This window comes from Cupressus sempervirens, chromosome 6 (genome assembly GCF_028749045.1).
Source record: "Cupressus sempervirens isolate cs-2001-9-10 chromosome 6, ASM2874904v1, whole genome shotgun sequence".
Classification (NCBI taxonomy): domain Eukaryota; kingdom Viridiplantae; phylum Streptophyta; class Pinopsida; order Cupressales; family Cupressaceae; genus Cupressus; species Cupressus sempervirens.
Window position 1 is genome coordinate 672,887,127 of NC_143123.1, and position 14,354 is coordinate 672,901,480.

The 14,354-nt window shown below is 37.2% G+C and overlaps 1 pseudogene; it reads left to right on the forward strand.

Annotated features, from left to right (window-relative positions):
* Positions 1-11,422: 11,422 nt before the first annotated feature.
* LOC149553980 (putative aldehyde oxidase 4) overlaps positions 11,423-14,354 on the forward strand; it is a 139,588-nt pseudogene continuing 136,656 nt past the window's right edge.

Consider the following 14,354-nt stretch of genomic DNA (forward strand, 5'->3'; position numbering starts at 1 on the left):
GCTTTTTCCCTAGCTCTACACTCTTCTCTCCTTAGCTTCCCTTTAACAAGTTTTTGCATGCAAGTGATCTTGGGCATCTTCGGAATTGGATTTCATCAACTCCAATATGGTATCAGAGCCTTCCTGCCTTCAGAGCCCTGCCCACTATCCACCTCTACCGGTGGTTAACTCCTCTGCACTCCTCCGACAACTCATCCTCCACCATGTATAGTTGGCAAGCCTGCAACCAATCTATGACTGATGTGTGGTGTATTTGACAGATCCTACACAGAGTCAGATTGACATGTATTTCTTGCTCTGTCAATGTGCACAATCACCCCTTTTCAGTATAGTCAGCGCTAGTTGAGGGTCCTTGGTACAGTCAGTAGCCACAGCGGTATAGCTTGCCTAGTTAGCACCTGACACGTGGCAGGGCTGTCACGTGGCGCTTTGCCATGTGAACCCTACCACGTCATCTACTCTACCACGTGGCATCCATATGGCAATTTTTTGCTGTGACAGCTGCTGGGTCATCAATTTTAAGCTCATCATTTGCTGACATCAACATGACATCATCTGCATCATCCTCTTGCACCTCTCTAGGGTCATTTCAACCTACCTTCAATTTTTTGGCCATTATTTGAGCATATGGAGGTATTTTTCCAATCTGAAAGAAGTGTTGAAAAGCTGGTTTCGAGACGGAGACATTGGTGTAGGTGTTTTCAAGTTTTGATATATTTATATTTTCCATTTTTTTAGTTGAAGTCTAAAGTTCTATTTTTGACTCTGACATGCATATCTTTTGCATTCCATGTCAGTTTTTTGAAAATTTTATATTTTTGGAAAGTTGGTTTTGTCATCTTTTCAAAAATGTAGTTCTTTTCCTTAGATTTTGGCCCATGCTCTTTCTATCATATTTTTGGCATTTTTTCTATATGGTGGATATCTTGGGTGTTTTAGGTCTGAGGATCATTTTCCTAGCATGGTTTCTTTTTTTTTAGGCTGTACTTTCTTTTGTGTTAGCTTTTTTCTTGTTCTGATCATTGTAGACATCATTTGTAAGCACTTTTGTATGTGCACTGAGATAAAGTATCACTTTTACATTTTGGGTTCATGAACGTTGTTTTTGAGTCAGTTGTACATGCACTATTTTTATAAAACACCATGGTGGGGATAGTTGTTTGTTATTTTAGGCATTCTCCCTTTGTCAAGTAAGTGTCCCTTCCACTACATTAGCCCCATGCAGCATCGTTGTGACCATGTCTTTATAGGTGTTTGTACCTCTTCCTCTCTCGTCATTCTTGGTTCATCTACAGGAGATTTTTGGCCCACCTTCTCAGTTGCTTGTCATCTCACCCTATCTGCATTAAGGGGGGTTTATGTTGTTGTTCTAATTTTTTGAGGTTCGATGGTTTGATAGTGTGAACTATGTATTCAATGGTTGATCCTATATATGAGGTGATTGGAGTGGCTGGCTACCTATGCATTTCGGTGAGATGGATCATCTACCATATAGACATGCTCGGTTCGTACCTTATTCTTCCCATGAGATTCTTCAGATCAGCAATTTTCTTTCAGATGGTAGATTTTGTGACTTCTTCATGCTTCAGTGATGCTCTTCATGATCACTCCTTGTTCCTATTTTAGGGGACATTCTCCTAGTTGGAGGCTTCTTTAGTTCTTCACTAGGTTCTTACCTCTTTTTGGGGGAGGGTTTTTCCCACGTGGTTTTCTCTCTTTCCCCATTTTCAGAGATTGCATCTCTTTGCATTGTACATGGGTACCTAACATGGCCTTGTTGTCAGGACCCATTTTGCATTTCTGCATTTCTTAGTTTTGTGAGCTTAAGCCATTTCCCTAAGTTGCCTTTAAGGGGGGGTGTTAGAGTAAATAATTAATTATTTATTATTTATTCTATTTACTTAAGCTTACTTAGGTATATGCATTTCATTTATTAGTTGTAGTCTAAGAGTTAGTTATAAGTTGTTGACAATACGAGAGTTTGTTCTCTCCTAAGTCATACTTATCCTCTCACCTTGTTCGAGGACTTTCCACCTCATGTGGATGCATGCTTAGTTGTCACACTTATCTCCTAGCATCTTCTAGCTAGTTCTAGGAGATTCTTTGAGCTCTTTATATTCGAACTCCCTTATTGTATTTCATATCACATTCTTGCATATTGTAAATACATATTTTCTTGTGTTGCAATATCTTTTTCTCTCTCATGTCTATTTAGGGGTTTTCCCTAGCTCCACGCTTTTCCTTCCTTGGCTTCCCTTTGATAGATTAATGCATGTAGGTGATCTTAGGCATCTTTGGAGTTGGATTTCATCAACTCCAACAATTTTTTTATCCTTCCATGTTAGTCTACCACGAAATGTCCATAACTCATTTTTTGTTTGATCTTCTAATCTCTCACGCCTTAGCATAGCTCTCCTTAGAGTACCTCTACCAATTTTTAATGTTTTGCTTGTCTTTCTCATGAGTTGAGCTTTCTTCATTTGGCTACTTACTATTTTCGATATAAGTACTCATCTTGTGATATTACTATCTTTGGTGCATGATTTAGAACCCACTTTGTCATAAGCACTCATTAGATTCTTTACAATGCTTGTTTCATTTGAATCATCCATCATTCTTAGTCCAAGAATCTTCATGATAGGCCTAAATTTCAAATTCCTCATCATTTCAACAAATAATTGGCATTGACCTGTAATATTTAATTCTTCAAAAAATAATCTCCACATATGATTAACTTTTCTTTGACAAGGACGCTTGCTAATCTTGTCAGACATTGATTTCAAAATGTTAGTATCAATATCAATCAAATATTTTGGTCTTCTAAAATAAATTCTAGAAGTTGTTCTAATTTCTTCAATTCTCTCAACATTTTCAACATCAATATAAGTTTGAGTGTATTGCGTACCTTGAATCGAAGATGATGTGCCTTGGCAATAAGATGTAAAAGATGTAATATCACCTACTTGATGTGTTGATGTTGTGCTTTCAACATGACATAATGGAGTGTGTATATCGTCAGATCTACAAATCAGTGTCTCTTCAACATGAGAGGACGATATGACTTCAACATTGGAAGATGGTGTAGTGGATGATATGATTCCAACATTGAAAGATGGTGTAGCTTCACAATTCAATTGTCTTCTTGAGTGTAACAATCTCATTCGTTCTCTTTGTCTTTCTAATTCTTCCTCTTTGTTTTTTTGTACTGGTGGTTCTTGATCCTCTTTGAAAGTCAATTCTTCATTATTTCTTTGCAATTTTCTTTGTTCACGTAGTAATTTCATTTTATCTCTTTTAATTGCCAAATCTCTCTCCCTATCTTCATTTGTTTGAGTTTTTGGTTTCTTCCTTGGCATGATGATGATTTCTATATGTCAAATTATTCAAACATCTGAATTACCTAAAATGTGTAAATTACAAATTATTCAAATACATATAAAAATTATAATTATTTGAATGATACATAATATATATCAAACGACTTGTCAAATTTCTAACCATTTCGAAATAACATTTCATTCAAACATACAATTTTCAATGAATTCACTATATATTAAACAACATGTCAAATTAATCAAATTTGTATCTATACATTGACAAACAATATTTAAAATGGATTGCACTAACCTTTTCTATACAAAGAATATTCAAAAAGTCTTCAAATTGCGTATCCAATGATTGAATGTGGTGTTTTCTATGTTGAAACCCATGATTTCTATTGGAATAACAGAGTGCACAATAGACCAACAGCAGAGAATGGATGAAATGGGCCCCAAAGTTTCTTTTTGATTATTTTTAGGTGATTTCATATAGTGCATATGCACTATAGCGCATATGCACTATAAAGCGTGTACGCACTATATGAAAACACATCACTCCCCATCCTCCCTACTCTCTATCCTCCCTACTCGCTCTCTCTCTCTCTCCTCTCTTATCCCCTACTCTCTCTCTCTCCCATCTCCTACACTCTCTCTCCCCCCTCTCCCACTACCTACTCTATCTACCTCTCTCATTGTCTCTCCTCTCCCATCCATTACTCTTTAGATATCTCACACACACTTACATCCTCCCTCTCCCACTTCCTACTATCTCTCTCTCTCTCCCCCATCCCCCTACTCTCTCCCATCCCCTACTCTCTCTCATATTCTCTCACATCTACTACTCTCTCTCTCTCTCTCTCTCTCTCTCTCTCTCTCTCTCTCTCTCTCTCTCTCTATCCCCCCCCTCTCCCATCCCCTAAAATCTCTCTTTTATGGATACACACTCCCATCCCCCCTCTGTCTCCCCCTCTCCCACTCCCTCTCCCATCACCTACTATCTCCCTCTCAAGTTATCTCTCTCCCTCTCTACTCTCTCTCTCTCCCCCATCCCCTACTCTTACTCTCTCTCTCCAATCCCCAACTTTCTCTCACACTCTCTTCCATCCCCTAATCTCTCTCACACTCTCTCTCATCCTTTCACTCTATCTCTCTCATCCCATACTCTCTCTCTCTCACTCTTTCCCATCTATTTACTCTATCTCTCCCATCCCATACTCTCTCTCTGCCACCCCCTACTCTCTCTCACACTCTCACACTCTCTCCCATCCTCTACTCTCTCTCTTTCACAAACACACACACACACTCCCATCCCCCCTCTCTCTTCTTTCCCATCCCCTACTCTCTAGATTTGTCACACACACTCCCATCCCCCTCTCTCTATCTCCCTCTCCCTACTCTTTCTCACACTCTCTCCCATCCCCTACTCTCTCTTACACACACTCTCATCCACCCTTCTCTCCCTCTCCCACCACCTAGTCTCTCTCTCTCTCTCCCATCTGCTACTCTCTCTCTGTCTCTCGGGCTACTCTCTCTCCCCTCTCCCATCCCCTAAACTCTCTCTTTTTTAGATACACACTTCCATCCCCCTCTCTCTCCCCTCTCCCATCCCTTACTCTCTAGATCTCTCACATGCACTACCTCTCTCTCCTCCTCTCCCACTCCCTCTCCTACTGCCTACTATCTGTCTCTCTCAAGTTCTCTCTTTCCCTCTCTACTCTCTCTCTCTCTCTCCCATCTCCTACTCTTACTCTCTCTCTCCCATTCCCAACTCTCTCTCACACTCTCTCCCATCCCCTACTCTCTCTCATAATCTCTCTCCCATCCTTTCACTTTGTCTCTCCCATCTCGTACTCTCTCTCTGCCACCCCCTACTCTCTGTCTCTCACTCTCTCCCATCCTTTCACTCTGTCTCTCTCATTCCATACTCTCTCTCTGCCACCCCTACTCTCTCTCACATTGTCACACACTCTCTCCCTTTCACAGACACACACACACACACACTCCCATCCCCCCTCTCTCTCTTCTCTCCCATCCCCTACTCTCTAGATTTGTCACACACACTCCCATCCCCCTCTCTTTATCTCCCTCTCCCTACTCTCTCTCACACTCTCTCCCATCCCATACTCTCTCTCACACACTCTCCCATCCTTTACTCTCACTCTCTCCCTCTCCCACCGCCTACTCTCTATCCTCCATCCCCTACTCTCTCTCTTTCACAGACACACACACTCTTATCCCCCGACTCTCTTCTCTCCCATCCCCTATTCTCTAGATCTGTCACACACACTCCCATCCCCCCTATCTCTCTCCCTCTCCCTCTCCATCTCCCACTCCCTCTCCTACTACCTACTATATCTCTCTCTCCCTCTCTACTCTTTCTCTCTCTCTCTCTCCCATCCCTTACTCTCACTCTCTCTCTCCCATCCCCTACTCTCTCTCACACTCTCCCATCCCCTAATCTCACTCTCTCTCCCATCTCGTATGAGCTCTCTCTACCACCACATACTCTCTCTCACACTCTAACACTCTCTCCCATCCCCTACTCTGTCTCTCTTACACACATTCCCATTCCCCCCTCTCTCTCTCCCTCTCCCACTCCCTCTCCCACCACCTACTCTCTCTCCCCCATCACCTACTCTCTCTCTCCCCTCTCACATCCCCTACTCTCTCTCTCTCTTTCATAGAAACACACACTCCCATCCCCCCTCCCTCTCTCCTCTCCCATCCCCTACTCTCTATATTTGTCACACACACTCCCATCCCCCCTCTCTCTCCCTCCCCCACTCCCTCTTGCACCGCCTACTATCTCTCTCTCTCTCAAGTACTCTCTCTCCCTCTCTATTTTCTCTCTCCCATCCCCTAATCTCACTCTCTCTTCCATCCCCTACTCTCTTTCACACTCTCTCCCATCCCCTTCTCTCTCTCCCTCTCTCTCTCTCTCTCTCGCGCACCCCCATCCCATACGAGCTCTCTCTGCCACCCCCTACTCTCTCTCAAACTCTCACACTCTCTCCCATCCCCTACTCTATCTCTCTTATACACATTCCCATTTCCCCCCCCCCCCCCCTCTCTCTCTCGCACTCCCTCTTCCACTGCCTACTCTCTCCCATCCCCTACTCGCATCCCCTACTCTATCTCTCTTACACACTTCCATTCCCCCTCTCTCTCCCTCCCACTCCCTCTCCCACCACCTACTATCTCTCTCTCTCTCTCTCACTCTCTCCCTCTCTCTCACATCCCCTACTCTCACTCTCTCTCTGCCACCCTTAATCTCTCTCACACTCTCACACTCTCTCCCATCCCCTACTTTCTCTCTTACACACACTCCCATCCCCCCCTCTCTCCCTCTCCCACTCCCTTTGCCATTGCCTACTCTCTTTCTCTCCCATCCCCTACTCTCTCTATCTCTCTCTCCCCTCTCTCATTCCCTACTCTCTCTCTTTCACACACACACCCATCCCCCCTCTCTCCTCTCCCATCCCCTACTATCTCTCACTCTCTCTCCCTCTCCCACTGCCTACTTTCACTCTCACTCTCACACTCTCTCACTCTCACTCTCTCCTTCTTTACTCTCTCTGCTAGCCCTACTCTCTCTCACATTTGCACACTCTCTCCTATCCCCTACTCTCTCTCTCTCTTTCTCTCTTACACACATTTCCATCCCCCCTCTCTCTCCCTCTCCCGTCACCTACTCTATCTTCCATCTCCTACTCTCTCTCAAGCTACTCTGTCTTCCCCCTCTCCCATTCCCTACTCTCTCTCTTTCATACACATGCACTCCCATCCTCCTCTCTCTCACTCTTCCTCTCCCACTCTGTCTCCCACCGCCTACTCTCTCTCTCCCCCATCCCCTACTCTCAATCTCTCTCTCCCAACCTGTACTCCCTCTCACACTTCCTCTCTCTCCCATCCCTTACTTTCAATCTCTCTCCCCCATCCAGTACTCTCTCTTTTCCACCCCTACTCTCTCGCACACTTCCTCTCTCTTGCATCTTGTACTCTCTCTGCCACCCCTACTCTCCCATCCCCTACTTTCTCTCTATCTCTTTCTCTCTCTCACACACACACACATAGCCATTCCCTCGCCCCCTGCCACCCCACCCCCCCACCAAGCTCTCTCTTGCTCTTGGGTTGCAATTTAAGTCTCAATAGTGTGTGCGCACTATAGCGTGCACGCGCTATTGAGAATTTAAATGCTTCTAATAGTGCCTGTGCGCTATAGGGTGCACACGCTATTGAAAGCTTTGTATTAAAACCAAGCCTAAGGCTTGGTTTTTCCTTGGAGATCCAACCCAAAGGTTTGGAGTTTATAAACAAGTCTGAGACGTGTTTTCTAGCAAACATACCAAAAATGATTGATTTTTCTTGTGTGCTCCCATTCAAGATTCCTCGTGGTTGGGTATTGATAAGATCAGGTTACATAGCATTAAAGGTCTTTGTGTTAGCTATCTAACCATATAATTTATTTTCAATTTGAACTATTTCAAGCCTTTCATCTATAATTTATTTTGAATGTATGTTCATTTATTGTCAAAAACCACCATGTACTAATTGGGCTATAGATTTTAGTTCATTCATCAAATTTTGCAACAACTTAGTTTTTTAGAAACTAGACTCCATTCTACACACTTTGAAAAAAAAAAGTTTTGATTTTAAATTAGTTTTCAATTATTTCTAGGGGGAGCACACAGATATTTCACGTTTTTGGGATGTGTCTAGTTAAAAAATACATTAAAAAGAAATACACATTATAAAATTACCTGAAAAATCTAGGATAAACTACATAGTGTTAAGTAACTTTTGACCATAGCGATTAAAGAATTTCAAAAAAAAAGTTAAAATTTTAGGGGGGCCACACTTTGTACTGTGTTATGTTTTTTTGGAATAAACAGTACCACTTTTAGTACCTCCCTTTTTTGAGGACCTAAAACTAAACCATTTTGAAAAAAAATTAGTAGTTTAGAAACTAGATTCAAAGGACTACGACTTTTGTTTTTGTCATATCTTAAAATTTTGAGCGTAACTATCTTCAAATTCTTGTTGAAGTTCAAAATTTGCAGATTCCAAGAAAAAGGTGTCCACTTATACCCCCCTTTGGCACCACAACTTAGTGCACTTACCCATAAATCACATTTTTCATTCATTCTATTGGTCCATACTATTTTTGGCAGGGGAGAAAATTAATTTTCCTCAACAAAAATACAAATATTTTCTAACAATTTGCATTAATGAATGCATTAATTACAACTTTATCCTTTTCACTGACAAGTTGATAAGATTTATTTTTTTCAATCATTTTATCTTCCACCCCACACGTCTAATCAATATTAATTCTCAATAAAAATATAATTTCAATATGTTATATCTTTCTTTGAATTTCTAATTTTTTTTAAACTTCGATTTTTTAATAAAAGTTGTTAAATTATTACTATTATTTTACTTTTGTACAAATAAATTAAACAATATTTTTTTAAATTATATTTTATAATAGTGTTTGTAATATGTAAAATTCATAAGTGTTACAATCTGTAAATTATATCATTTATTATTATTAATATTTTATATTTAAACAACTTATCGTTTAGTTTAAATATATTTAAAACTTAAATATATATTTTAATATTAAATTAATAATTATATTTTACATTAAAAAAATACTAAAGGAAATACCCACAAAAAAAAATTCAATTCTAAAAGATATGTAAATTATTATTAAGTTTTTACAAACTATGTATTAAAATTAAATAGTTATATTCTATTTCTTATTTATTACATCATATTTATTCATCAACATCAAATTTATATGTATTGATCGTTGGGGGGTTTTTCCAACTACTTATGGTTCTCTAGTAGCATGCATAACATGCTTAAACATATAATGTGATACTCCAAATGCTTCATCACTTCTTCAAGTTCTATAATTCAAATATTGGTATGGATAACTTTCCTCATTGCACATATTTTAAGTTGTCAATGTAGAAGGTGCAGATTTATCTAAAGCATATGTATTGATCATAGTATGATATTAGGTACTTAGTGCCATACTGGGGACTTTGGTCTCTTATTCTTGGGCTTAAATGCCCAAATATATAATAATATAACACAAGAATTTAACAACAAAATATGAGCCATCTTATTAGATCACAAGTGCATTTCTAGGTGAAAATTAATGCATTCACAATGTTAATTTAGAACTATTGAACCTTATTCTCACTCATCTACACCTCTACAACCATTATGCATTGGCAAGAACTATGACGCATTACATCTCTTGTTATATATGTGGATATCTTATCTTTGCGGTGTCATTAACTCAATTAATAAAAAGACAAATGTGAAACTTTTTTTTTAAGTGAACCTTGACAACAAGGATATTTCGAAGCATTATATGAACTACTGATGCAATCCCACTAGAAAATGTTGATGTCATCAATTGATGTCATCTCAGTCATCTCAATCATATGCAACAGAAAACTAGTGGATATTTTCAATGATCTTTTTAATTTTTGTTATTATTGAAAAAAAATTGTTTTAGACCTAAAGTGACATTAGAAAAATTCAATTACGCTGCATTTTTTTAATAATAATAATATTATTATTATTATTATAAGAGTTGAGTATAGTAAAAGATATTAATTGAAAGCATAAACGTCAATGTTATGTTATAATTTCACTATTACCGTATAAATAGTTTACATTTTATAAATCTTATATTTTTTAACTAATAAAATATTACTTAATCAATATAAAGAATTTTATTATTTAAATTGATTTATAAATGAAAATTTAAGTATAAATTTAAATCTATATATTATTTTTATATAATTGAGATTTTAAAAGATATCATCATAATGTATTTTAATGTTTTAAAAATATAATTTTAGTTAAAAGCAAAATTTTATATACCCTTAAAAAATATATGACAACTTAAATATCTTATATAAAAAACATGTATATCTATTTGGATAAATTTATCATTAAACTTTTGATGTGCATACTTTTGAGTGGCAAAATGGATGGGAAAGCTAATGAATTTTGAATAAATAATTAATGACTTCAACTTTCAAAGAGCCTAATGGCCCTAGCTAAAAACAAGATGCACCAAAGATAATAAAAAATTCAATCAAAAGCTGAAATTTTCAAAAAAATTTACTGTATTTTTGCTTTTTTGAAATTTAGTCAATGGTGCAATTTGTAGGAGGATAGCCACGTCCGAGGCTAACTTGGTTCTTGTTTTTGTTTTTTTCTCTTTTTTGTTATACATTTACAATAGCAAGTGTATATAATTTAATTTAGTACGCTTGGGTGTCATTTATGGAAACTTTTAACCAACAATTTCAAATATTAGCAAAGAGAGTAGAACAACACAAGAAACAAAGAGAACTGCAGAGCTTTATCCAGGTCCACAAGCTGAACCAGCATCTGAAATAAATCAAGGAGAAGCATCTGACCAAAAGTGTAGACAATTTTCTTGCCAAGAGCACACATGAAGAATTTGTAATCATATTTAACAACATCAATAGTAATAACAACATTCTATTGAAATATATAAACTTGTGAACCTGCCACAACCAAAGTACCAGTCATGTTTAACACCAACTCCTATAAGCCATTTTTTTCTGTCTACCATTCCAACTCTTGACACCCCGCTTAAAAAAATAATGTTCTAAAAATAATTTCTACCATTAATAACTACTCCAACTTTGACTATAATTTGTTTGGGGTGGGAATGTAGTAGGCAACTTAGACCGACTCATTTTGGACAAAAGTAATGATTCTTAATGAGTGGACGTTGGGAGATATTTTCATTTATACTTATAATAATCATAAAATAAACAAATAAATTGATGATGATGATCTGCCATAGATTATTACTTTTGCTTTCAACTGTGTATGATTTTTGCTTAAACAAACATAAAACCAGCTTTCATGGGCGGCTGAATCTCTTTTCAATTAGAATAGGAAGGGTTTACAAGAACATCTCCCCAAACTCAATAATTATGGACTTTGAATCTAATTTCCAATTTAACAAGCACCATCAAAACTAATTGTACTGAAAACTTTTAACACTGGAGTGAGATTTCACAAGTTGTTGAGATATCATGGCATCAGAAAATGCAAATTGTCTGGTTTTTGTGCTGAATGGGCAAAGCACTGAAGTAGATTTATCTCAAATCCACCCAGAAACTACTCTGCTTTCATATCTTCGATATCATACTCAGTACAAAGGAGCCAAACTTGGCTGTGGAGAAGGTAAATCTAATTCTAATGGTATACTCTGTTTTTCTTTGTGCAAACATTTATACAACGTATTCATAGTTAGGTTGTAGGGATTGGATCCTGCTAGTCAGGTCTTGTCAATAATCAGATTAGTGTCAGGTTCAGGTAGGGTCTGCAAGACCTTGTCCATGGCGTGGACCTTGCTCAAACCTACAATGGACCTACGAGAACCACTAAGGATCATGTCGGAACCCTCAAGGACCTCATGAACGACAACCCATTAGGCCAAAAAGTATGTTAAAAATACCAAATACAAAATTTTTTTATTATTTTATTATAGTACAGCTCATATATATATATATATATATATATATATATATATATATATATATATATATATATATATCATATAAATTTAAATTATATTAATTTTTGCTAGGATTTTGCGTGTTATTAAGTTATATTAATTTTTCAACATGATCATTAATATAGATTTTGATATGATCATTGTTATAATTGAAAAATATTTTCTTTCATTAGAAAATTGCTAACATAAATAAATAAATGTTAAAAAAATATTATGTTTTACAACATTGTTTAATATTATTAATATAGGTAGCAATATACTATTTATGAGTTAGTGAATTAATTTCACCAATTACATTTAACTATTTTTTGATCAATTGATATTAATTTATACATTTTATATATTCTATCCCTTATGTTTAATTGATTGATTTGAACTTATTTTAAAGTTAACTAATATCTATTCAATGTATTATAATTCTTATATATTCTTCATCAATTTAATTTTTTTTTTAATACAATATTAATAAAAATAAGATACAAGTATTAAATTTATTATTATTTAAATTCTATTTTCTAATTATTATGTAAATTATGACGGTAAGTACAACTAGGCGGCACTTGTTTTTTTTATATTTATAGACATACACACCCAAAATCTATAGCATGGAACACAAAATTAATTTTGCACCAATACATTGTTAACGAAGCATGACGTTTAAAAACATTTCTTTTCTTTTTTTTTGACAAGAACATTTCTTCTTCTTCTTTTTTGACTGTTGAATTGTGAAGACCAACAGACATGTTTTTTTCCCTCCATATTATTTTGTCTCTTCAGCTGATCATTTGTGATCTATAAATGCTGATGGCATGTATTGTAAACTCAATTGGTTTTCTCATTAATATAATTCCTCTGCTCTCAGTGTGGACGTAGCCACGATTTGTGGTGAACCACGATAAACTCTGTGTTTATGCATTTTTGTTGTTCTGTACTTTCTTTCGCATTCTTAGTTAATTTACAATTGGTATCAGAGCCATAATCGATTTCGGTGACCAAATTCCAAAGTCATGGAGGAAACAAGAGTGCAGAAATTCTCAAGGAAGAATTTTAGCTTGTGGAAGGTACAGATGCGATCACTTTTGGTCAAGCATGATCTTGCAATAGCAATTGAAGGTAAAGCAAAGAAGCCTACCACCATGTCAAATGAAGATTGGACTAAAACTGATGAGAAGGCAATGGCAGAGATTATTCTTTCACTATCTCTGAATGTGTTGTTCAATGTGAACAATGAAACGTCAACAAAGGACGTACGGGACAAACTTCATAGTATGTATCAAACGAAATCTGCTGCAAACAAAATTTTCATCATGAAGAAGCTTTACAAATTGAAGATGAAGGAAGGAACAGCAATGTTGAATCACATAAATGAGTTAAATACTCTTTTATGTAAAGTACACTCCATTGGTATGCCTAAGGATGACGAAAATAAGGTGGTCATCTTGTTATGTTCCTTACCGGATAGCTAGGATGGTGTGGTAACAACAATTAGTACTTTCGTAATCGGCAAAAACAAGCTGGTCTACGATGAGGTAGCCTCTACGTTGCTTAGTGAAGACATGAGGAGAACTAATAAAGAGTCTTCATCCGGCGATGCACTAACAATGGTTAGTACGGAAAATAGAGGAAGAACTCAGCATAGAGGCAGAAATAATAACAATCGAAGATCACAATCAGCTAGAAGGTCGCAGTCCCGAGGTAGACAAAATGGTTGTTGGTTTTGTGAAAAGGCTGGTCATGTCAAAAAGGACTGCAGAAAATATAAAAGAACTCAAGAAAAAGTTTTGGTCAGCGGAGCAAACATCATTCATGATCCTGGTCATAGTGTTTTGGTTCTTGCGTCAAGTGAAACAACTTCGAATTCATGGGTAATTGACTTCGGGGCTTCATTTCATGCATCTTCTTGCAGCGAAGCCTTCACAAACTACAAGGAAGGTAAATTTGGGAATTTTTTTTGGGTGATAACAAGCCTTGTGAAATCGTAGGAAAGGGTGATATTTTGTTATCAATTAAAGGAGGTGCTCAATTATTGCTTCAAGATGTTAGGCATGTTCCCAAATTTTTAAAAAAAATTGATTTCCGTCAGTTAGTTATATGCTCAAGGTTTTCTTACACTCCTCACGGACACATGGAAAATTACCAAGGGTTCCATGATTATTGCCAAAGGAGATAAAGTTGGCAATCTGTATGTTGTAGAAACTAATGATGAGGTGGGAGCTGTGATGACTATTGCGGACAGTGATGCCGCACTTTGGCATCAAAGATTAGGCCACATGAGCAAGAAGGGGTTAGAGGTTATGCTTAATAGAGAGCAACTTTCGGGTCTCCAATCAGCAGATTTAGAATTCTGCGAACATTGTCTTCATGGGAAACAAAAATGTGTCATTTTTTTGAAGCATGGTCATGACAAGAAGACGACACCATTGGAGTTGGTGCACTCGAATGTCTTC